General features: G+C 49.8%; 2 pseudogenes; both read left to right on the plus strand.

The window, feature by feature from the left end:
• The first annotated feature begins 4,764 nt into the window (after positions 1-4,764).
• Positions 4,765-6,171, plus strand: LOC149343410 (uncharacterized; annotated as a pseudogene).
• A 6,307-nt stretch (positions 6,172-12,478) lies between these two features.
• LOC149343411 (uncharacterized) lies at positions 12,479-24,740 on the plus strand (annotated as a pseudogene).
• The last annotated feature ends 1,175 nt before the right edge of the window (positions 24,741-25,915 follow it).

Here is a 25,915-nt window from a genome sequence, read left to right on the forward strand (position 1 = left end):
GGAAACGAAGGCACCGTGATTCTCCGAGTCTCACGTCTTGGGAAATTTCGCTGTGTCAAGATTGTCTTCAAAGGCGACAGCCTTCCGTCACATGTGAAGGATGGCCTTTTTCGTCACGCAGTACAGCCATTCATACCAAAGCCCCTACAATGCACCAATTGTATGAAACTGGGCCATGTTAGCGGAGTCTGCGGCAACGCGAGTGTGTGTTCCCGGTGTGCCGAGCCTCATGATTCTGAGACATGCACAGCACAAATTCTCAGGTGTTCAAACTGCAACGGTCCCCATGACGCCTCATCTAGAGACTGCCCGCGGCTAAAAGAAGAGCGTGCTGTCCTAAGACAAATGGTCCGAGACAACTCGACGCACTGCGAAGCCGCCGCGATCGTTCGCAAGAGACGTGCCCGACGCAAGAGGAAATCCAGACAGGCTGCTGCCAATGACAGCCGCAACGACGCGCTGTTGGCGCCTCCTGCTCACCCTCCTCCACCTCCTGTTCCTCCTCGCCCCAGTGTGCTCCGTCCGCCCTCTGTGGACAAGGGTGGCCAGATGTCATCAGGTTCCGATCCTGCGCCAGCGCTTCCGCCATTATGTCCTCCTGAGGCCCCTCCACGTAAGCTCCCATCGCTGAGCACGTCGGCCGCTGCAGACGGGCTCCCGAAGCAAGACCGCCAAACCCTTGTGATTTTAAAGACCGTGGTCAACGCAATTCGGCCTCTCCTACAGGCTCTGCAATCCCCAACTGCTCGAAGCGTTTTACTAGTGCTGGACTCCCTGGGTTCAGCACTTCAAGGACTTTAATCCATAATGGCTGGCCACCTTTCCACCTTTCGTGAGGAAGTCAGAGGCGCCACGATCTTCCAATGGAACGCAAGAGGTCTGAGGTCGCGAATGTCAAGTCTTCGTCCTTACGTATTCACTAACTACTTCCCGATATTGGTAATCTGCGAGCCCAAATTATCAGAAGCAATCAGGCTCTCCGGGTACGAATCTTTTTTCGCCCCTACATGCGGGGAGCGCAGCCAAGTCTTGGTATACCTCCGCACTGACATGACGTATGTTTGCTGCCCAGTTCCACCTCACAATGACAATCAATACGCGTGTTTCTTAATCAAGACAAAAACGCTAGAATTCACACTGATTGCAGCATATGTGTCACCCTCCTCTCAATTAGACTGCGAAAGGCTGAAGGCCATCATGGAAGAAACCCGTGCTCCTTGGATCATTACTGGCGATTTTAACGCCCACCATTTGCTATGGGGAAGCACCAGGATTAACGCCAAAGGAAGGCATCTGGCGTTATTTGCTGCCGACAATGATCTATATGTTATGAATGACGGCAGTCCTACATACCTGCGCGGCTGTCACTACAGCAGCTGCCTGGACCTGACATTAGTTTCAAGGTCGTTGCACCGGAGTGTCCGCTGGTTTTGTGTTGTGGAGACCCATGGAAGTGACCACATTCCTACCTACCTCAAAATAAACGGCCTTGGTGCGTCCACCCCAGCCCAACTCGCGCGAATCGACTGGGCAGTATTTCGAAAACATATGGAGGAGACGAGCAAAGAAGCCCTCACTGGCAGGCTGGAGCACACTATAGCTAATGCTATGAACGTTGCGAGAAGTCACATCACGTCCTCAAGAATACGCAGTGATTTCGATATTGAACTAGAACGTCTGCGTGCTCTTCGGCGGCGAGCAGAAAAGCGATACAGACGAACCAAGTGCTTAAATGATCTACGGGAGGCGAGACGTACGCAGAAAAAAATCAAACGAAGATTGGATCAGCTGGCGAACCAGCGCTGGAGGTCCTTTTGTCAGCACTTGGATCCCCGCAAGCCCGTGTCCCTCATATGGCGTACTGTGCGGGGCCTCCGTACGCTTCCGCAACAAAGACAACCATTCTATGCGTTGGCTGTCTATCAAGATCGACAGCAGTCTGAGGTAGCAACGGACTACTGCAGGAAAATTGCTGGTGTACCAACTGCTTCGAGTTCCCGGCGTGTTCCTCCTGCCTCACGGGTCTCAGCCATGGATGTCCTTTTTTCTCGCGAGGAACTCGACGCTGCTCTTGCAGGATGTCGGCGTTCGTCTTCACCAGGGCCATATGGAATCACATATGTTGCGCTGTGCCACCTTGGCCACGACGCGCGAGAAGAGCTCCTCAAACGTTACAACGACTCTTGGCTCGACGGTGCTGTTCCTCAAGAATGGAAATCGAGTCGATTGATACCCCTACTAAAACCAGGGAAATCTCCACTCGAGCTGTCATCGTATAGGCCAATAGCTTTGGCCAGTTGCGTAGGAAAGGTCATGGAGAAAATGATTTTGTCGCGCCTTGAGTGGTACCTCGAACACTACAAAATATACCCGACGCTATGGCTGGCTTCAGGCGGGGTCGCTCTTCTATTGAGAACGTCGTTGACCTCGTATCCACGGTTCAACAACAGAAGCACTTGAAACGTTTGTCAGTGGCACTCTTTCTGGATGTAAAAGGTGCCTACGACAACGTGACCCATGAGGCCATCCTTGATGCGCTGGAAACTGTGGGCATCGGTGGTCGGATGTTTGCGTGGATAGAGAGCTATCTGTCCAAAAGATCATTTTTTATCCAATGTGATGATGGCCCGACGCCTGCGCATTACACCTACCGTGGCGTGCCCCAGGGCGGTGTCCTTAGCCCTACATTGTTTAATCTGACTCTCATCGCCCTCCCTGAGAACCTCCCCAACACCGTCCAGGTGTGTATGTACGCCGATGATATCTGCATTTGGGCCTCCTCTGTGACGCGTCCCCAGGTGCGGGCAAGACTTCAGCGGGCAGCATCAATCACTTCTTCCTATCTCCAGAAGAAAGGTCTCAGCGTTTCACCGGAAAAGTGCGCGCTAGTGGCATTTACACGTAAATGTATGACTCCATATCCGGTACGCATCGACGGTCAAGTCATTTCTTACAGCAAATCTCATCGTTTCCTAGGGATCCTGATCGACCGCAATTTATCATGGAGCCCGCATTGCACTCTACTGAAAAAAAAGCTAACATCTATCGCTCATTTACTTCGATTTCTGGGAGGAAAATCATGGGGCTCGTCGGTCCAATCAATGCTGGAGTTGTACAGAGCTCTATTTGTGGGATGCTTGCGGTACAGTACACCTGTACTCTGAAACACGTGCAAAACTAACATGCGTGCCCTCCAGTCAGTGCAGGGTCAGGCCCTTCGCACATGCCTAGGTCTCCCTCGGAGCGCATCAACACTGGGTAGCATTGCTCTCGCCAAAGACCACCCGATCTCTACTTATATTGTCCTAGACTGCTTGCGAATGCACATACGTCATATCTCAAGGATTCCACAGCATCACCTTGCGCACTTGCCACTGCAGAGACCACATTCTGCATTTGCGAAGGTGATAACGACGCAACAGTCGTCGATCCCACAACAGTTCACCCCGGCAGCACTACCTCCCTCTCCTCTGTGGTGTACGCGGCTCCCATGTGTGCGCCTTGCTATTCCGGGGATAGCGAAGAAGTCAAATTAATCGACGCCAGCCATTAAGCAACTCACACTGTCCATGCTCCACTTCGAATACTGGGACCGTACTCACGTCTATACGGATGGATCAGTAACCTCTACTAGTTCTGCTAGCGCTGTGGTCGTTCCTGCGCGACAGACTCAAATTCACCAACAAATTTCGCATCGGACTACCTCTACTGGAGCAGAGTTGGCCGCACTTCTTGCGGCGGTACAGTATATCTCACAACAATCACCTCAAAAATGGGCTGTTTTCTGTGATTCAAAAGCTGCCCTACAATGTCTTCGATCTGCCTTGAGACATAGCGACCATGAGCAACTTATAGCGGAGATACGATATCTGCATCACCAGGCAATCGAACAAGACCATGAAATCATCTTCCAGTGGGTACCAGGCCATAGCGGCATTGTTGGTAACGCCTTAGCTGACGATGCTGCTCGATCGGATCACGAGACAACCAACACTGTCCGCATACCCCTGACAAGAGCTGACGCAGCAAGGCACCTTCAACTGCTCGCCCGAAACCTGACTGTAACGGCGTGGTCTGCCCCTGGAGGTTTGACACCCCGCTCGCATCACTTCAACCTCTTGCTCCAACATAATATACCATTCGGCCTCCCCCGCAGTGATACTACGCTGTTGTGTCGCCTGTGGCTGGGAGTGGCGTTCACAAACGCCTATTCCCATCTCATCTCAATGGCTGACTCTCCTGCGTGTGGCCAGTGTGGTTGTGACGAGACGATCAGCCACCTCCTCTGTGACTGCCCTCGTTTTGAGCGAGAGCGCGGTTGCCTAGTTGCTTCTCTGCTCCGCTTGGACTCGCGTCCTTTATCAGAGTCTAACGTTCTGGGGCCTTGGACGCAACCTTCCAGAGAACGGAAAGCGGTGAAACCGCTCCTGAATTTCGTAAGGAACTCGGAGTTGCATTCCCGCCTATAATCTAAGTTTTCTGTGCGCGCCCTCTGTCCCTGTGACATAGTGGTCGATGGACACTTGACAGACTCATTTCTTTGCCGCTCTTTTTCCTTTTTTCCCCTTTGTTCCCCTCCCCCAGCGTAGGGTAGCCAACTGGGCATCGCCTGGTTAACCTCCCTGCCTTTCCGTCCTTTTCTCTCTCTCTCTCTCCTGGTAGTGTACGTTGGTTGTAGTAGCCTGTTCGAATTTGAACCTTACTTTTCACCAATATCCTCGAGAGACTTGCAATCACATTATTAGCGAGCACTTAAGGGCAGTCATGGACTGGCGAAAGCTGCGTAAGATGGACCTGATCTCCTTATCGGGGCAATTAGGGATTGATTGTGGGAAAACTATGAAGAAATTGCAGGTTGTCAGTGCGATAGAGGACCCGGGTTTTGAGGATGAGGAGATAGTGGAGCACTGGGAGGAAATCAAAAGAAAATAGGAATTAGAGGAACACAAAAGAAAACAGGAATTGGAATTGGCGGAACAAAAGAGGAAAGATTAGGTGGAGCTAGAAAAGAAGCGACTAGAGGTGAAGCTAGCTGAAGCTCAAGCAAAAGCAGGCACGACCTCTGTGGTGAGCAGCCAGTCTTCAAAGCCGCCCAAAATTAAAGACCTTATGTCACCTTTCAAAATTTGCGAGGATATCCGGCTGTTTATTGTGAACTTCGAGCTCACGTGCGAAAGGCATTACTTTCTTCGCACAACTTGGCCTCAGCACATTTTGACGGGTGTGCCATGTGAGGCTGCCGACGTGCTTGCTCGGCTGACAAAGGCGGAGGCAAATGATTATGATAAAGTGGGGGCCAATTTGCTAAAAAGGTACCGCCCGTCAGCAGACGCCTTCAGTCGACGTTTCAGAACCACGGGGAAGCGGCCCTCTGAGTCATTCCCAGATTTTGCCTACGGTCTTAAGGCAAATCTGATCGAATGGCTCAAGGCCGCGGAGGGTTACGAGGACCGTGACAAAGTTGTGGAAGAAATATGCTTAGAACAGTACTGTTTAAATGAGGAAACGCGGCTCTGGGTGCAAGACAGGCCCGAAAAGAAAAGCTTAGAGCGCGCCGCCGAACTCGCAGAAGAGTTCCAGGTGAGGCGCGAAACAGGAAAGGAAAGCTTGCGGGCGGTAACAAAGCCCTACAGGGATTTCGGATGGCGCCCATTACGGATCGAGAATAGAGCGGCTCCTCCGAGGGTAGCGAAAGGGGCAAGTGAGGGGGCCCGCGAAAAAGGCCCCCTAGGTAGAAATGACGTTGACAAAGAAAAAAAAGAGAAGGCTCGTGCTAAATCCTTCGAGGCGAGGAAACAAGCAGTCTGTTTCCGCTGCAACGAGCCCGGGCACATCGAGAGTGGCTGTCGAATGTCTAAGCTGGTTTTTTCACTCACTACCCTCGACGACGAAAATATGCGGCTACTTGAGCCGTACATGCGTGAAATGACCGTGAATGGGCGACGGTGTCGCGTCCTGCGCGACTCCGCCGCCCCAATGGATGTAATGCACCCTTCGCTCGTTTCACCGCAAGGTTTTTCTGGCGAGTGCGCATGGATACGGCAGGTGGTTCAGGAGGACAGTGTCTGTCTTCCTGTCGCGCGCGTCACCATTGGGGGCCCGTTTGGGGTCCTGCATGCAGAAGCGGCGGTGTCACCGACCTTGCCAGAGGATTGCCCTTACCTCTTTTAAAACCGCTCGGAGGACGAGCTAAAGAAAATGGCGACCACTCCGTGCACGCGCTGACGCGTTCCAAAGCCCGTGAGATCGCGGCCCAATTGAGTTCTGAGGGAGCTGAGAAAAATGCAACCGGCGAAATAAATGCCGCGGTAGATGCAAGGACCATGGCTCTCGCGGATGAGCTGCCTGTTGCGCCACCTAGTGAGGACAATGACGGATTCGAAATTTCTCTAGTGCCCCCCCTTAATGGATGGCGTTCCCGAGCTGATTAAAGTAGACCGGGAGACCATCCCAGCTGAGCAGGAAAACGACGCCGCTCTCCAGGATTTGAGTCAACATGTCGGTGAGGGGTTCGCGGAAAAAAACATCCTTCTGAAGCGGCGGGCAGGAGCACTGTATCGGCAGCACAAAGACAGCAAAGGCGTGCATCACGACCAGCTAGTGGTGCCACAAAGATATCGGGCTAGCCTCCTAAAGTTGTGACACGGGAGCGGCTGGTCCGGCCATCCGGCATCAAAAAAAAAAAACAAAGGCCCGGCATTTGAGAGAATTTTATTGGCCAGGGTGTCTTAAAGATGTTGAGAAATTTGTGCAGACGTGTGACGCATGTCAAGGGGTGGGAAAATCACAAGTTAAAAATAAGGCACCTCTGAAACTTGTGCCATTGAGCAGCAAACCGTTCCGGCGCCTGGTGGTGGATGTTGTAGATCCACTACCTGTAACTGCATCAGGCTATCGCTACATCCTAACAATCATCTGCCCAGCAACAAAATTTCCGGAGGCAATTCCCCTAAAGGAGCTGAACTCTGTGGGAGTTGTCGACGGGCTATTGCAGGTATTTTCTAGGATCGGTTTCCCCGCCGATTTGCAGAGCGACCAAGGTAGCGTGTCCACGAGCGCGCTCACCGCCACCTTTCTTGAGAAATGCGGGATTCGCATTATTCACTGCTCTATCAGACACCCGCAAAGTAACAGCGTCGAGGCGTGGCATTCTGTAATGAAGAGTCCTCAGGGCCCTGTGCTACGAGCACCGACGAGACTGGGAAGTGTGTTTGCCAGCCACCATGTTCGCGCTTCGCTCAGTACCGCATGAAGCTACCGGATTTAGTCCAGCTGAAATGGTATACGGCCGGTCGCTAAGGTCGCCACTTCGCATGCTTCGCGAATCTTGGGAGGGCAGAGGCGAGGACTCCACCGTCCTCGAGTGTGTACTTCAGCTACTGGGACGGCTTCAGTCGTGCAAAGAGCTAGTTGAGGCTAACCTGAAGTCGGCCCAGCAGAAAGCAACGCTCTACTATCTTCTCGTCGGATCTATCGGGGCCGTTGGTCTGTGAATCGCAACGGCAGCTGAAATTTCTCCCGAACAAAACATGTTTCAAAACTGAAAAATGCGGTGGCATTAAATCGCCCGCATAGGCCACGTCCGCAGCTCACCCAACCAGACCGCCTGAGGGGGCAGCCAAAAGGGGAGCTAATCGAGCAGCAGAGCTTGAGGCCTTGTTCTTTGTTTTGCTTGGCACGACTCGGGAGAAGGGTGGTGCTCTTGCCTTCCCGGGCCGGGGGCACTGTGCAGCCGGAAAATTTTTTACTCATTTTACATTGCGAACAAAAGCTCTCTATTTGTGGAAGTGGTGCCATGGTACTTTTGTCACCTCACTCTTTTTGTATTGATATTGATTCACTGGCGGCGTCGAACGACGCTGGAAAACAGGCCACAGTTTCGATCCCCACTGTTTGTGTTTAAAGTGGCTCCTCGTTGCTATCGTGCTCACTGCTTCGCTAATTTGATGGAGAGTGTGCCTTACAGCGAGCGCTAGGGGCCAAACACAGTGACACGTTTCGGGGAGTCAGGAGTGGTTGGCCGCAAGTGGAGTTCATTCCGGCAAAGACTTCATTAACTGATCGAGAAGTCTTCAGAAACAGCTTTTGTAAACTGAGAGGAGCACCTTAATTGTGATGCTAAGAGAAACGTACGCTTTTTGCGGAAGAGGTAACTGCACAGGTGAACTTTTCTTGATTTGAAGTGTTCTAAGCCGCATCGGCAGCAGTAAGATCTTGTTTGAGAAGAGCAACTATTTTAAAGGAGGAGAACGAAATGACGTTTTAGAGGCGAAGTTTGGATGGAGCAACAAAATTATACTCTTCACTAGCTAAAATTCTTTTCTTGTTTGGATAAGAAAAAGTAGGACTCTGGGATTCAAAATACCTCATCCTTCCACTCAACCTCCGAAAGAGAGCGTGCAAAGAAGTTACATACCCTGCCGCAAATATCCAACAGGCGGCAGCAGAGGTGAAACAATAACATTAAGGAGAAACGCGACTTCTGAAGCAGCCAAGAATAGGACGACTTTCTGTCGTGGCGCGCAGTTGCAGAACGCGGTCACTGGAGAGGAGCATAGGCTTATTAGGTCAAACTGAAACGCTACTAGGCCCCTAATTTGATGGTCTGCAATCCTTCCATTAGTATACTCTGCTGCTTATCGAAACTCTGTCACCAGTTTTGCCAGAAATGCATCTGAACTGCAAAAACGGTTTAATTGTCCTAACATTTCAAATATATGTCCTCTTGAGTGCCCTTGTGAAGGGCATGAAAACGCAGGATCCCCTGTTAACCGTAATGGCGGCGTCAAAATCGTATACTTCACGACCAGTAATGCTGTACTCATTGCTAGACACGAGTATGCTTCGCCAAATCACTAAGCAGTCTCCCATTGCACTGAAATTTGTCAGTACTTCTGATTATCAGATACAGTGTGAATTTCGAGGCTTCGTACGCGGAAGGAGATGCGGTGTATACCGCAAAAACATAGCGGACTTCACGCTTGAGAAAAGAATAGTATTTGTGCCCTCTTCATGGAGTAAGGTGCCACTGACCACAAAGTCTCTGTTTGAAACCTTCGTAGTAAACGAAGCGCGGAACTTGTTGATTGTTTCGGCGGATTCGCATAGAGACGCTCTGCGCGAATTTCCCCGTGGACTCTGCCAAGTGGTCAGTGTGGGTGAAGATGACGTCAACGTTCCTGAGAAACGATTTCGGCGATGTGGAATTCGAAAAACAGCCCACCCGTCGAAAGTCTTTGTCCGCAAGAAATCGGAGGAAACATTCACCAAAGGGCAGAAATACAGCGTAATCGCGTCTATTACCGGTGGTGCGGACGGAGACATTAAGACAAAGCCAGAAGCTTTGGCATTGGTAGACGCTTACAGGGCACTCAACAACACCATTGATGCGACTGAAGGCGAAGACTGGCATGAAGTAAGCAGCAAGCTAGTTGACTTCACTGTTGTTCCTGTCGGAGCCGATGCCCTGCAGACAGGGGAATTATTCTTATATGCACTCTATGCTCCTGCTCCGCTTTGCTTTTACACGTCCCTTCGTAGGGCTGACAGGTTCACCTTCATGGACTCTAGGACTGCGTTCCTTCATTTCGCTGTTTCCCTGATATTAGTGGGGTTGTTCCTTGCGTTGTACTTGAACATTCGCTGGCGCCTTCCATACAGCAATCTGCAGAGCCCCGGCAGTTCAGGCTATTTTCTCTTTTTCATCTGTACGTTTCTTAAGAACGGCCTGCCTACATCATTGAATTACAGTCCCTCTTTTCGCGGTCTAGCTCCGGCTGCCTGGGTCCTTGGCATGATGGTGCTGGTAAATTATGTGCAGTCTAGTATCACCTCTGTACGCAGCACAACAACAACAGTGAAAAGCATTAACTCTTTCTCTGAAATGGAGCAGCAGATTAAAAGTGGCACAGTATGTCCATGTCTTAGCAAAGAATGGCGTAACTTCTATTCAAACGGTATGCGGCTAGATTTTCTAAGGGAACTGGCCATGACCCACATTTGGGAGGAATTGTGCGGAGAGGGTTACATTCTCCAGATTGACATCTCCCAGTGCTACGAGAAAACAAGTGAAGGAACGCACGTGGCCCTCTCAATCTGCACTGACGACGAAGTCGCCGTCGCTTCACAGTGGGGCCTCGTCCCGGGTGAGCACCACTTGACGATGTTGCAAGCAACTGCAATGCACACACTCAACCCGCATAGGTAAGCATAGTTTTCTTGGCTTTGATGTTTATTGTTTTGCGTTAAGAATATATTACCCTGTAGCTTTTTAACACTTTGTATGTATTTTTATAGATACAATAAGAACAAATAATTATCTACACAAGAATTTACGTTGGGCACATATCCGCGAAATATACAATTTTTCTTTGTGTAAATTCGGAAATTCTCGTTTCTTTCCGTGGGTCTCACTCTAGGCTCAACGCATAGGATGTTGCGCCTTGTTTATTACATATGAATCCCAAACTTTTCTCGTCGAATCAAGAATAATGAATAAAGAAAAAACGCTTCACTCGCCTTTACGACCTTGTCAGAATTAAACGACAGTTTATTTTGGTATTATACGCATATGCTGCCACACTGTCACCCCCCAAAGAAGTCGAGCTATGTAAAACTATGCTACGAATATAGGAATTCCAAACTAGGCTTCCAAAAACGGTTCACACAATAGCCTGAAGACGTTTTGGAGCTCTCATCTCAGGCAGCACATCTTTTTGTTTTCCGTGAGAACCTTTGGAAACTGCTGTGTTAAAAGAATGAATCGGCAGATGACTTCTCGGGTCTGAGGACTGGCCTATCAGTGTCATAACTGTCTCACAGTTACAAAGGCTTATGACTGACCTTATGCTTTCATGGCTTGAGCTGATGAAGTTGCTGTGCACGACAGCTTGTCTAAGGCCATGTTTCACACCACACGAAGCCAGCGACGCTTCCTATTCACGTATCTCAAGACCACCCGCAGTCTCAGAGAGCCCTGTATCCACGCTGTTTGGGCACTGCATGGTTCGTTTCAGCAGAAACTGCAGTGGGCGTTAAGATGACAAACTAATAGGGACGGTGAAGAATTTTCTTGAAGGAGTGCAGTTACCGGGGTGCGTGACAGAAGCCGCTGCGTGTATTTGTTCTTGTAATTTCTGGGTTGAGCGATCGTTGTTAAAGGTAAAGACCACTAACTTGAGATCCCGGCACAATTATCTCGATTTAGCATTCACATTCAGTGTCCTGTTAGCGATACGCAAGTTTTTGTGAAGTCATTCTTCCACCCTTCAAATGCGCGTCTCAAAGCGATGCGCCGCCAGTAAAATTAAGAAACCTAATCTTAGACGTCGTATTTCGACTACTATAACAAATTTACAAAGCCCAAAGTAAAAAAAAACCTCTTTTACAGGTTATTTCTCTGGTTCACCATTGCCATATCGAAACACACTTCTCGGAAGGATTCGGTATCGAACTTAAAACAGAGATGACCATTTCTGTAGCACCTCATTGGCTAGCTTACATAAATAGTGTTCAGCGAGTGAGGTACGGGTGGATATATCTCTTTAGAGAGTGCGGCCCTGCGTAAGGCTGAAGAATTCTAAACAGCATTGTCGGCTCACTGAGAAAAGTATAGCGATTTATCTCATCGGGAGCAACCGGAGCGCCAAATTTTGTTTTCAGCAGAATTGACGTGTAAAACATTGCCGCGACGTATTTTCTTTGAAGGATTCTGTTTACTTTTGCTCAAAGCCGCCGGCATGCGTCTTTTCATTTTGGAGCATGAGAGGGCACAATACTTAACTCAAAGGATCACAGACATGCGCAAGCGCTCTACATTGTTCGAGACTGTCGTAAGTTTTTAGTGTTATCTGGAAGGTTATTTTCTTGCTTTAAATTCAGCGCAATAGAGAGCAGTGGAGATTTCGCTCTTCGACGACCGCCCAGCATGTTTGATTCTATGGCCTTCGCCGAGTTTTTCGGCTATTTTTGGTCGAAATCAGCCAAATAGAAGCTTTCTTTTGAGAATTTTCCATTGGGTTAAAAAATTTGGCCACTTTTACCAATACGTGGTATCTGCTGGAGCTGGTGCACCTCGAACCTGGAATTCTCAGAAAATGGAGGGTGGCGTTGCGTCATCAGCGATCGTTCTTCAAAAGCCACGTGATTCTCTTATTTTCTCTGGCCTGCCCCAGGAAGACGCCAATAATCTTTGGGCCAGTAAGAGCGTGTGCCGGCCTTCAACGGATAGGACGACCAAGAAAAACTACGCTAAGCATTCTTTGTTTCTAAATGGCTAAGGAAGTACCTGATACGAGTATCATGAGGCTTACCCGAAATTTAGGATTTCATTTAAAAACGGAGTCCTGAAATTATTCACGAAGATCGTCTGCCCGGAAAAATTTGATTCGCTCCTCCAGACGCGCATCAACAGGAAAATGAGAGCCCCGTTTCATACGGCGAAGAGCTGTAGCATGTATTCTCTCGCAAAGACTCTAACATGGCCGAGGAGAAGAAGGTGCGCCCGTCATGCGGGACATTAAAGAAAACCTTTTCGCCGGGGTGGTCCGAGACCCGCCAAAGACCGTTGCCAACTTCTCAGAGGGAGTGACTAATATGCACCATGCAACCTTCATATATTCCTCTAGCACTGTTCCCGTGACGTGGTCTTAGGCATGTAGCTTCGGACTGATCATCAAGCAGCCATTGTCATTCAATTAAAGTGTACCACGTTTTCGATGGATGAAGCGCTCACTTCGAAGAACACAGCAACGAATCGCGTCGTATTGAGTCTACTTAATGAGAAGTGAACGTTCCAGGCCGGCAAAACGTCGCTGTTCTTGCAGGCACCTGGATTGCAGAGAAAACCGAGGGCATCCTCGATATAAAACGCAATTGGTCTCAGAACAGTATGGCTATCGCTAGAGGTATCGTCTGTTTCTGAGATGTACAATCTTAAGTGGTGTTGACAAACAGCCGAAGAATACTGACACCTCATCAGGCACGAAGATTGGCTTTATTAGACGAGCTATCTAACTTACCAGACGCCTTCGCCATGTCCGACTTATCTCCCGGGGATTGGCCCAACCAAGAGAACTGGCCCGCCTTTGACACCACCCCAGCCCTGCCGCGTAACAGAGAAGACCAGGCACGAAGTCTTAATCCATGTTACAGCGAACGCTTTTTGTCGTCGTCATTGGTCCCACAAGCGATAATTAGGAAACATCGCATTGTAGCCGACGAACACTCCCGACCACTCCGCCGAGGCCCCTACCGCGTGTCGCCGCCAGAAAGCCAAGCCATCGGGAATCAAGCGGAAGAAGTGTTACGCTACGACGGGATCCATCTGCCCAGCTACTTAAGTGATTATAGCTGTAGTGACATAGGACGCAAGCTTGAAGTGGTCATGTTGATAGTGTCGAGAGAAGCGCTGAGAGGTGTTGCGGATTTTGATTGGATGCAGTGGTGTTGTGACTCAGTACTAAAAGGTTATGCGACTGTGTATATTGATTGTGAGTTATGGCTTCGCTTGGAATACGGATTTGGTTGTGGAATGCCTATAGATTGAATTGTGGGTTGTCTATGGATTGCTGAAAGCGTGACACATCCTGTGCACGCTACTTAAGAGCCATAAAAGGCTTCCGCCTCAATATTGTTATGTACCGTCCAGCCGAAGAATGACGTGTGATGAACGATGGACAAGAGGTTGATGACTTGTACCCTCGTGCGGGCGCCCCGACTGCGATTAGAAGACAATGACGAAGATGCGCGTGAGATGGTAGGCTTGAGATGACGGTATAACAGGTGGTGTAGTGCTCTCCGCCACGATGAAAGAGACGAGCGAATGAGTACAGGTCCACGATCTTCCGAGCCGCTGGTTGCCAGGAGCTGGCGGCCTAGGCACTTGAACGCGCCGAACGTTATGGACAGAGGGATGGCGTCTACATACGCGGGGTGCCTCTGATAGGGAGGCTCGGAACGCCAGGTTGGTCATGGCGTCGGTTCCAGTTCGTCGAGTCGGATGGTCGAGGTAGGGGCGGGATGGGGAAGCAACAGCGAGGTCGGTTCGGGTCTGACAGGCTAAAGCACAGCCGGACGAAACGAAAAGAAGGATGCAGACACAGGGCTCTGAAGAACCATGACGAGGAGGACGTGATTTCAGTGGTATCCTGCAAGCTCCACCAAATGTTACTTGGCGGCCATCCGAGCAAAGCAGTGTAATGAACAAAAGATTATTTAATACCCACTGGCCCGTCACGCGGAGGTAGTGAGTAAGCGCGTGCGTGTGCAGGAGAGGACCAGATCTCGGATTTCACCGAAGGTGTTATGGATGCCCAGAGTCACTAATCGAGACGTTGCCGTGTGTATGGGGAGTCCGAGGGTCCTTTGTAAAAGAGTACGAATCAGGACTTCAGCCTTGTATTGCTTGGTCCTAGTGAGGTGGAGGTAGGGAAGGCTGTACTGAACGCAGCTGATAGCCAGGCCTTTGACGAGTCGAAGAGTGTCCTCTTCGCGCGCGCTATTACTGTGCCCCGCTATGACGGAGATTAAGTGTGGTGATGTGGGCAACGGGGATGCAGAGGATATGCAGACTGTGGGCAGATTTGCCGTCGCGTTGAACCCAGAGGCTGAGGACGGGAATAAGCAGGGTTTCCTTTATAAGCCGGTCATGAACTCGGAGACAGATATTACTAAGTGAGTTGTTACGGGTTCCGTGTATTCAAATGACTTGATTTTTGTTTACCGGGGCGCACTGCATGCCGCATCTGGCGACGAAATCCTAGACGGTTAGAATGGCTTATTGAAGAGCCTTTCCTTAGCCCCGAGGGAGCGAGGAGTAGACCCTGAGGTAATATCGCCTGCATAATATCGCCTGCATCTTCTCTTCAGGGACATCGGTAAGAAGGACTGGGGGTCTTCTTACCTTCCAACAACTTTCGATCTTTTAGCAAATCCACAAGGGCTCCACTATACAAGCTAGAAGCAAACCATGGAGCCTGGTTACTTTTGAGAAAGGCGGTACGTTATTTACTTGATGAATACACGATGGACTTGTGGGAACAATCAGACCCGCCACTTCCAAAGAGCAGAAATATATCCGGACTGCCGATTCTGCCATCACGGCGTAGCGGCTGAGTGCCCCCGCCGACACACTTCGCAGCCAATCGTTTTGAAGCTCTTTCAGCGGGGTTTGGCCAAGGGTAGGAACCTTCCTGCCATAGCGGCCGGAGGGAAGAGAACTAGGACGTCGTATCGTCGTCATGACAGCGGTATCTAGCAGAAACAAACATCCCCGAGCGTGATTCAAACCACCACCGTGTAAAAAAGAGTTGATCCCTATCCCGGTCACATAGAAAATTCGACCACGGTCGCAGCCTTACCACGCTTTGAGCGTGGGATGAAATCGTTCAATTTTAAGGATCAGTTCACCTCCAGTCGCCGGGTGTGCTGAAGTATTTGGAACTGGACCTAGCCAGGGTTCCTTACCCCTCTTTGTTCTTGGAAAAAGCGGCACAGGAAAACAGCAGCATGGCCGCCTAGATAGGGCGCGTGGCGGGGTCCGCGTCAAATCCACGCGCCTGTTAAGCTCAGCCCCATTACAATGTCACTATCTCGAGGAGCAGCGTGGTGGTGCAGGTGTGGCCTACTCTCTCTCAATGTGTCGCGTGAATTAAATTATCGGCGCTTGCGCCAAAGCTAGGGTTCTCGTTCCTGATAGCCCCTCATAAAGGTGTGCGGTAAAACACCGGAAAGAAAATGAAAATAAAAACAAACGGTCGCGCCGAGAACAGGCGTGGGCTTTAAGCAGGTGTGACGAAACCGCTAGGTCCCCGATTTTTCCGTGTGACTCTTTGGTACTGCAGTGACCCGACGAGTGTATAAAGGTTTGTTTAGCTCTGATGATTGTGCACACACGACAACAAAACGAGACAAATCTCGCATGCACCCCTGCAGCGGTGTAATCTAGATCTAGCACGTATTAGACGGGAATTTTTTTTTTATTGCAAAGATTTGAACAATAAGCTCAGTTTCATTTCTGCCCTGGCGGTAAGAAAAATTAAGGGCATATTTAAGCACACAGAAACTTTTCTTGCGAGGTAAGGAAAGTACCTCATGGGTTAAGGGCATAGCTACATGTGTCAAATATCAAAAAGTGTAACGTGTAGTGAATAATCAGTTTTGCAGCAAAAAGCCTGATTAGTATGTCAACATTTCATAAATACTTCTCTACTAATATCTGGCGCCTTGAATTCAGCCAGGAGCTTTTTGGAATTCATTATTTCATTGACTATGCTTTTGTAGAAAACTGATAAATTCGTCCTAATCCGCTGTGTTTCGCTCGACGCAATAGGAAAATTTGAATGTGTTTCTGCTCTGCTATGGAGAAATATCTTTTTAATGAGGCTTGATGCGCTTAGTTTCACTCGCGTCGTTAGTCATACAGGGCGTCCCAGCAGACAAGGGCGAAGATTTATAAAAAAAAACTATGCGTTCTTCAGAACTGAAATCGCGTGGATGTTGTTAGGTTGTACCTAAAGTTACAGTACAATTTTTTTCGCCCCTCCTGTTTGATTAATTAGTCGAGATAAGTAAATTAACTTTTAAATATAGCTTGAAACGTTCAGGCGTCAAGAGGAAACTTGTGGAGGTTTACATAACAATATTGGCCAACCCAGGCGCTTACAGCGAGGTAGACTTAGCGTAGCCGTTTTTATTCAGGGAAAACGAAAACTAAAAAATACCACGTGACAGCGCGCTCCGTGCGCCGGAATACGCCGCGATTACAGCGCCTCATCCGTGCTTTGTAAAAAGCATCACTCGCTTCGCGCCTTTCGTGCTTCCTAAGAGAGAGCTTTGCGTTGAGCTTGGTTCCAAGATAAGCGCCAGTGGGCACAGCTGCAGTTGAAAAAAAGCGCGGCTCCCGTTTCTGCAGCGATAATTGCGCTCTCACGTGAGCAGAGTGCATGCGGCAAGAGTGATGGCAATCTCATGAGTGCGAATTTGGGAGAAAGATTCCAACAAGCAAAGATGTATATGAAAAGCTTGATAACGTAATGTAAATCACGATGAAAAACGGAAGCAGCGCTTCCTTTCAACTGTCGGCCAAACCCACTGGCGCTGATCTTTGAACCAAGCACAACGCGAAGCCCTGTCTCGGGCAGGACGAAAAGCGCAAAGCGAGTGATGCTTTTTACAAAGCACGGATGAGAACGCTGTAGTGTCGGCGCATTGGGGCGCACGGAGTGTACTGTCACGTGGTATTTTTTAAACTCCGCGGGCTTTCGTTTTTCTCGAATAAAACGTCCACGCTAAGTCGATCTCGTTGGAAGTTCCTGGTTTGCACAATATTTGTGGAGCTCCACAACTTTCTTGTTGACGCCTGAACGTTTCACGCTATATTTAAAAAGTTCATTTATTTATGTCGACTAATTAATCAAATAGAAGGAGCGAAAAAAATGTTATTGTAACTTTAGATAAACCCTAACAACATACACGCGATTCAAGTTCTGAAGAACGCTTAGTTTTTTTATACATCCTGGTCCAAGTTTTTATACATCTTGGTCCACACCCTGTATATTGACGCGGAATTCTAAGATGCTGGGCACTTTCTGAAATTTCATGGCCTTCCTAATGAGACGTTTATAATCGCATGAAGGGAAGAAATGCAAGAGCAGGTTAGCGTCTTCGAGTCATATTGAGGCAGTGGTAATCCCATAGAGCGTTTCCTGTTTTTCTGCTGAAAGCTGTGATAAAGATAATCATTTCTTTAGCGGTCGTCTTCTTTTCACGCCAGTATAGTGAAGGTTATGGCGAATTGCCTGTTTGATTTTGATGGTTCGCACGCCTTGAAGGACATATTACGTGTTCCTTTTGTAATATTTGGTAATCTGTCTTTGTAATCATCTTCTCCGAGGTGAATCAAGATACGAATTGCGTTGGTGTTTTCATGTTGCATGGAAACTGTGAGGGTTTCTTCGTAGTTGATGACCACGAAAGCGGGGCTGGCAGGAAATGAGGCAGGAGATACAACCGCTCACACGCTCTCTTACAGGGCTATTTTCTCATCCCCATCCGATCAGGAACCCGATTTTATTCCTGTCTATACCTTCAAAGATGGTACAATCTACTATCAGGATAATCATCGCCTTTACCCTCGCCCCTACAAAGGCCTCAAAAAGGCGGATGAGCGGCTCCTTCTCCGCGTTTTCACCAATACATTGCTGTGCCCGGCAGCACTAAAACATTTTGAGCCCTCCTTTAACGGCAGCTGCCCGCCCTGTAAAGGGGTGTCTTAGGACACCTGTCACATGCTGGGGGCCTGCCGCTCCAACCCTGCTATTCCCCCCATCCCCAACCCAACCCGGGGGGATTGGGAGGCAGCCCTGCTCGACTGCCACGACTGGGTCCAACAAGCCTTAGACGGGCGTGCAAGGGCGGCGGCTACCGCCACTGGTGTTCCAAACACGGGACCTCAACCTAGTGCTTGTAAGGACCGGTCTGTTAAGCTAGAAGCATGAGGCACCGGTGGCTCTTTTCCCCCTTTCGCCGGTAACTGCCTTGTCAATGAGGAAACTAGAGGGGTTAAGAATAATGACAGCGCGTCGTGCGCTTGGACGCTTTCCAAGGCCGTTGTAAATGGCGAGTAAGACCGCGAACGACCTCGTTACGGTCGCAAAGGGCCGACGACCTTTTTCCGTTGAGGAAGGATGAGCTCTGACGTGGGGCAATAATTAGGGTCGGCAACTTCTCAAACCACCCGAATGTCCAGCTAAGTGGTGCGGTTTCGTTTACTGGCAGCAGTGACAGTAAAGCCGATGTGGGGGCGCCTACACGGGTTGCAGGTGTAGAGAGATGCAGATGCGAAACCGCGCACCCTGCATTGTCCAGTAAGTGCCGGCTCTACTGAGCAAGGCTCTGGCGAGCCTTGGGCTCCGCCCCCTTGTATGTATAATGCTATTGCACTGTTACTGGTCGAAATTTGGCGAGAGCAGATTTAGTAAAGCTCCGCTCCTTTATCGAAGAGTGTAAAATCAGCTGCAAACAGAGTTGAGTGGAGCGCGCCGAGTCTCAGCTCGGCTGCATTTCAACAGGCTTTCTTTTTCTATTACTGCTTGTATTTTGGTGCCCTCTTTAATCAATCTGTTTTCTTTGTCAAGAAGTTGGCGTTGCTGCCCCAACCGGCAACGTGTTGCCGGACGAGTGGACGAAGACGCGAAGTGCTATTCGTACTGCTAACCGCCGTGCATACCATCATCGACCAACGTGCCATCGTTATTCCTCGCTTGGGACGAGCATCCGAGCAGCCCAAACTGTCCATCCGTCGTGTATGAAAAACTTAACTAGGTCCATTACGGGCTGATCCAAACTAACCTCCTGTCGCTTCCTAATAAATGTTTTCACCATCACCACCAGCGGCTTCATATCGTAACCGGTCTGATAACGTGGAGACCGAAAGAATAAATTGTCTTTTTTCAAACTCTCAACTGAATATCCCTCAATCAGTTAAAAAAACGGTTAAGGAAAACTTAACTGGTGCCGTGATCAGGATCGTCTGGGCGGCGTTATGGAAAGGGGTTGGAGGCAGTACTTTGCGAGAGAGTGACGGGGCAGCATCCTGGTGGGAAGCACAGGGGACAAAGGTCCAAATCAGACGACATCCTTGTCAGAGGCCTCGGAGCCAAGAATCCACGACAGCGCCGAGGAATGAGCGAAACTTGGCCGACTGGACCGAAGCGTGCGACTTCGGCGGCACCTGCGGTTGGGCCGGGATGACGTGATGGGCCTGCTGCGAGCTCTATGCCGACCACACATCTGCGCCTAAGGACGCAACCTGCCGCTGCTGCGCAGCAAGTGCCATGAAGTGCCGCAAGGTTAGAAAAAACAAGGCAAGTGGCTACATTGAGTTGGCGGAGTAGGTATGGCTGTGGGTATCGGCATGGCCAGGAGCGAGTGCAAATGTCAGAGGCCGAGCGAGCCAGAGAAAAGGAGAGAAGCGACGAGTATATTCGAGTCCTAAAGCTCCAATTAGCAGTAGCCAAAGAGAACCTACGGCAGGAAAGGAAGATTACTCAAGAGTAACGCTCACGGAGAGCTGCGTGTGTACTGCAGGAGCCGGGGTGTGGCGAATAAAGAGGACAACAGCTGCGGAATTCAGTCAGTTCCTATTGAGACAGAGAAGAGGCATCACAGGTTCCTGCGAACAGTGCAGCTATCGTTAGCGTCGAGGAGCCGCAAGTTGTGGAGTCAGCCAATAGTGTTCACACAGACGAGCAGTCCTTAATTCCCATGGTGGAGATGAGGTCCAGGGCTATGAGTGCGAAAAAGTCGACCTATGATCGACTGTTCAGGTCGAGTGCTGTGAGGCAGGGGAGCATGTCATTAGCGATCCTAATGGCACTGATCAGCGCAACGACATGAAATGCTCGGCCCGCCGAGGTGCCCAGTGCAACCATTTGTTGCCGACTGGAGCGCCAGTATGCCAATTAGCGTTTAGAGAAAGTGGCATGTGCTTTAAAACAGCGTGCGCAGCACTAGCAGCGGCGTCCCAGAAGACAGCAGCACAGCTTGGTAAGCGAGGCTGTTCCGAGCCGAAACCCCAGACTCGTGTATTGCCGCGATAAGCTTAGTGGAAAATGAGCAGATTCTGAGCAGTGGCGATGGCGAATTCGCCCCATGTGCTCAGAGAAGCGAAATTACACCGCCGCTGATAGGGGCGAACCGCGGTCCATACTGCGATCTCCTTGCGGGTCTGCCCAACAGGTGGACCGCAATCACAGAGGTCGCTGGTGAGGAATTGGTTCAGCTGACCATGCCAAATTCCAGGGGGCCCTCTGGGAAAGGGCGTTTAGAGCTTTTCGCGGTGGCTTGCGACCCATATGCGCAAACAATCGGCGGCTTCACCGAGGCAGAAGATGAGTGACACAACCGGAAAACGGGACGAATGCGAGAATTGTGCACGCTGCAAACACGGAATGTTCAAATGTACGCGATCAGACGGCGCGTTCGATCCTGGCGGACAGTGACAAACGCCCAATATCCGCAGCCTTAACCCACTCTGCCACTGCCAGGTCGCGATAAGCGCAAAAATACGCTGAGGCTCGAGCAGACGATGGGGCAGCGGGTGAGAGTAGGGGAACGTGAACAGTTCACAGCTAATAATATACTCTGATAATGAATGGACGGAGCCATGCTGGTGTGCTGATTTTGTCTTGTGTGAAATGTTTTCTTTTATGGTGACATATCATTCGCGTCTGACGAATCGCACCATGCTATAATGTCATTAAGAGCACCCAAGAGCACCGTGTTATAATGTCATTGTTGCCCTTGTCTGGATCATGTTGCGATGTGTATGCAACTTCGTGTAAACTGTGCAGGCATATGTTCTCTGCATTCCGTATTTATTGCCATGTTGTTGCATATACCTATGATTTTTCTAATGAGCTTACCAGTGGGTTCTATTTCTTTGTCTGCCTCTAATGGAATATGCAAGCTAACGATTGAGCTTGTATCTGCATACTTGAAGGTTTCTTCCTGAGAAGCGCTCCCTTTTTCAGTTTTTGGTACAGCTCTCAGTTGAGGTCCGGGTTCCTTGTGCTGCTGCGAGTTTTTTTTTATGCTGTTGAGAACCGTGTGTCTTGTCCTTTTGCGCGCATTGGGATGTTGCGTTCACGACAAGCGTCCCCCAACATTCTCGGCGGGGAGGTGTTAAGCTAAAAGCCTACGGCACAGGTGGCTTCTTTCATCCTTGCGCCGGTAACAGCCATGTCCGTGAGAAGTCTAGAGGGGTTAAGAATAATGACAGCGCGTCGCGCGCTTCGTAGGGTGTCCAAGGCCGTGGGAAATGGGGAGTGACACCGCGAACGATTTGTTAGGGTCGTAAAGGGCAGACGACCTTTTTCCGTTGAGGAGGGATGAGCTCTCAAGTAGGGCAATCATCAGGGTCGGCAACTTCTCAAGCCACACGACTTTCCAGCGCAGTGATGGGGTTCTGTTTACTGGCTACAGTGACAGTAAAGCTGATTCGGGGTGCCTCGACGGGTTTCAGGTGTAGCGAGATGCATACGCGAAACCGCGCGTTTTGCATGTTCGAAGAGGTGCCTGGTCCGCTGTTTAAATTGCTGCCCCAACCGGCAACGTGCCTCCGGACCAGTGGACGAAGACGCGCAATGCTCTTCGTACTTCTAACCGCCGTCTATACGACCATCGACCAACGTGCCATCGTTATTCCTCGCTTGGGACGAGCATCCACCAGCCTAAACTGGCTATCATCCGACGTTTACAAAAAACTTAACTCGGTTCCTTACGGGCTGATCGAAACATACTCCCTGTCCCTTCCTAACAAATGTTTTCACCACCACCACCAGCGAATCCTTATCGTCGTAACCGGTCTGAAACAACGATAGATAACGTGGAGACTGAAAAGCAAAATTGCCTTTTTTGCAAACTGTCAACTTAATATTCCTCAATCAGTTTCTGAAATGAAAAAAAAAACACTGGGCTCACAATCTTTTTGAGCTCATGTATACGCTGATAGAATTAATTTTTTTCTAGTGTGTTTTTCAGTATACAGTGATGGTTTCTATGACGGCGACTAAGTTTCGCGAACCGATTTTTAAATTATGGGGGAGCAACCAACGTCAACCCGCTCGTTGCGATAGCTCGATGCGCATGGCCCACAGCCTCTACTGAAAGCAATGTGCGGCTCTCTATTATTTATTGTAGCTTGAAATCAATACTGCTTCACGGATATAAAGAAATTAGCCTATAACAAAACGAATTTCGGCGACCATAGGAAGCTTACAGAGAAGCCGATGTATTTATTATCTTGCTTTTTGCGCGAAATTTTTCTGCAACGAGAGATAATCAGTATCTAATTGCCAACACTGGCCATTTCTCGTTAGCATGCCTCTATGTAACGGTGCCCAACACTTCTATGATGATTCGATGAGGTAAACTGCAGTTCCTCCGTTCTGCAACACACTCGCTGAACACAGTCCACTTCGAGAGCGCGCTGCCTCTTTGGTTCCATGTGCAATTTTAGTGCTTGTTTTTGCAGCGCGGCCGCATGACCAGGATCAGCGGAGACAGGTAAATACCTTACGTGTCGGAAATACACTAGACAGCACCGCCCCTGCCGTGGGTGGTAATACCAGCGTCCCCTTCAGTCCATCCGATTGGACAGTGCTCTTCGAACTTTATTCCCCAGCCAGGGATCTGGGGAATCCGAACCCTATTTAACTCGGCTGTGAGGTGGCCGAGAGAAGCCTGCTAGCTCCAGTCGACTACGGTTCACGAAGACGTACCCTTCCCCTGAGAGCCATTCTCAGTTACCCTTTGTAAATAATGTAAATAAGTGTATAAAGTTTTTTGTTACCTTCCTCTAAACCCAGTCTCCCATCCTCCTCGCCCCATCACCGGTCTCCCACCATGCTACCCGGGTCGCAACAACTGGTTGGCAGCAGTGAGATCGTCTGCGTGGTGTCCTGGCTCCGGTTTTGGTGAGTGCATTGCCTTCTCTCGTTGAGTATTGCCAGGCTTAGCATTTGTGCTGCTCTTCCTGGTAGTGTACGTTGGTTGTAGTAGCCTGTTCGAATTTGAACCTTGCTTTGCACCAACATCCTTGAGAGACTTGCAATCACATTATTTGCGAGCACTTAAGGGCAGTCAGGGACTGGAGAAAGCTGCGTAAGATGGACCTGATCTCCTTATCGGGGGAATTAGGGATTGATTGTGGGAAAACTATGAAGAAATTGCAGGTTGTCAGTGCGATAGAGGACCCGGGTTTTGAGGATGAGGAGATAGTGGAGCACTGGGAGGAAATCAAAAGAAAAGAGGAATTAGAGGAACATAAAAGAAAACAGGAATTGGAATTAGCGGAACAAAAGAGGAAAGATGAGGTGGAGCTAGAAAAGAAGCGACTAGAGGTGAAGCTAGCTGAAGCTCAAGCAAAAGCAGGCACGACCTCTGTGGTGAGCAGTCAGTCATCAAAGCCGCCCAAAATTAAAGACCTTATGTCACCTTTTTAAATGGGCGAGGATATCGGGCTGTTTATTGTGAACTTCGAGCGCACGTGCGAAAGGCATAACTTTCTTCGCACAACTTGGCCTCAGCCCATTTTGACGGTTCTGCCATGTGAGGCTGCCGACGTGCTTGCTCGGCTGACTAATGCGGAGGCAGATGATTATGATAAAGTGAAGGCCACTTTGCTAAAAAGGTACCACCTGTCAGCCGACGCCTTCAGTCGACGTTTCAGAACCACGGGAAAGCGGCCCTCTGAGTCATTCCAAGATTTTGCCAACGGTCTTAAGGCAAATCTGATCAAATGGCTCAAGGCCGCGGAGGTTTACGAGGACCGTGACAAAGTTGTGGAAGAAATATGTTTAGAACAGTACTGTTTAAATGAGGAAACGCGGCTCTGGGTGCAAGACAGGCCCGAAAAGAAAAGCTTAGAGCGCGCCGCCGAACTCGCAGAAGAGTTCCAGGTGAGGCGCGAAACAGGAAAGGAAAGCTTGCGGGCAATAACAAAGCCCTACAGGGATTTCGGGAGGCGCCCATTGCGGATCGAGAATAGAGCGGCTCCACCGAGGGTAGAGAAAGGGGCAAGTGAGGGGGACCGCGAAAAAGGCCCCGTAGGTAGAAATCACGTTGACAAAGAAAAAAAAGAGAAGGATCGTGCTAAATCCTTCGAGGCGAGGAAACCAGCAGTCTGTTTCCGCTGTAACGAGCCCGGGCACATCGAGAGTGGCTGTCGAAGGTCTTAGCTGGTTTTTTCACTCACTACCCTCGGCGACGAAAATATGCGCCTAGTTGAGCCGTACATGCGTGAAATGACCTTGAATGGGCGACGGTGTCGCGTCCTGCGCGACTCCGCCGCCACAATGGATCTAATGCACCCTTCGCTAGTTTAACCGCAAGATTTTACTGGCGAGTGCGCATGGATACGGCAGGTGGCTCAGGAGGACAGTGTCTGTCTTCCTGTCGCGCGCGTCACCATTGGGGGCCCGTTTGGGGTCCTGCATGCAGAAGCGGCGGTGTCAGCGACCTTGCCAGAGGAGTGCCCTTACCTCTTTTCAAACCGCTCGGAGGACGAGCTAAAGAAGAGGGGCTTGAGTTATGGCGACCACTGCGTGCACGCGCTGACGCGTTCCAAAGCCCGTGAGATCGCGGCCCAATTGAGTTCTGAGGAAGCTGAAAAGCATGCAACTGGCGAAATAAATGCCGTGGTAGATGCACGGACCATGGCTCTCGCGGATGAGCTGCCTGTTGCGCCACCTAGTCAGGCAAAATGACGGATTAGAAATTTCTCTAGTGCCCCCCTTATTGGATGGCTTTCCCGAGCTGATTAAAGTAGACCGGGAGACCATTACAGCTGAGCAGGCAAATGACGCGACTCTCCAGGATTTGAGTCAACATGTCGGTGAGGGGTTGGCGGAAAAAAACATCCTTCTGAAGCGGCGGGCAGGAGCACTGTATCGGCAGCACAAAGAGAGCAAAGGCGTGCACCACGACCAGCTAGTGGTGCCACAAAAATATCGGGCTAGCCTCCTAAAGTTGTGTCACGGGAGCGGCTGGTCGGGCCATCTCGGCATCAAAAAAAAACAAAGGCCCGTTTTTGAGAGAATTTTATTGGCCAGGGGGTTTTAAAGATGTTGAGAAATTTGTGCACTCGTGTGACGCATGTCAAAGGGTGGGAAAATCACAAGATAAAAATAAGGCACCTCTGAAACTTGTGCCATTGAGCAGCGAACCGTTCCGGCGCCTGGTGGTGGATGTTGTAGGTCCACTACTTGTAACTGCATCAGGCTATCGCTACATCCTAACAATCATCTGCCCAGCAACAAAATTTCCGCAGGCAATTCCCCTAAAGGAGCTGAACTCTGTGGGAGTTGTCGACAGGCTATTGCAGGTATTTTCTAGGATCGGTTTCCCCGCCGAG

This window comes from Amblyomma mixtum, chromosome 5 (assembly GCF_055824585.1).
Source record: "Amblyomma mixtum isolate Tamu chromosome 5, ASM5582458v1, whole genome shotgun sequence".
Classification (NCBI taxonomy): Eukaryota; Metazoa; Arthropoda; class Arachnida; order Ixodida; family Ixodidae; genus Amblyomma; species Amblyomma mixtum.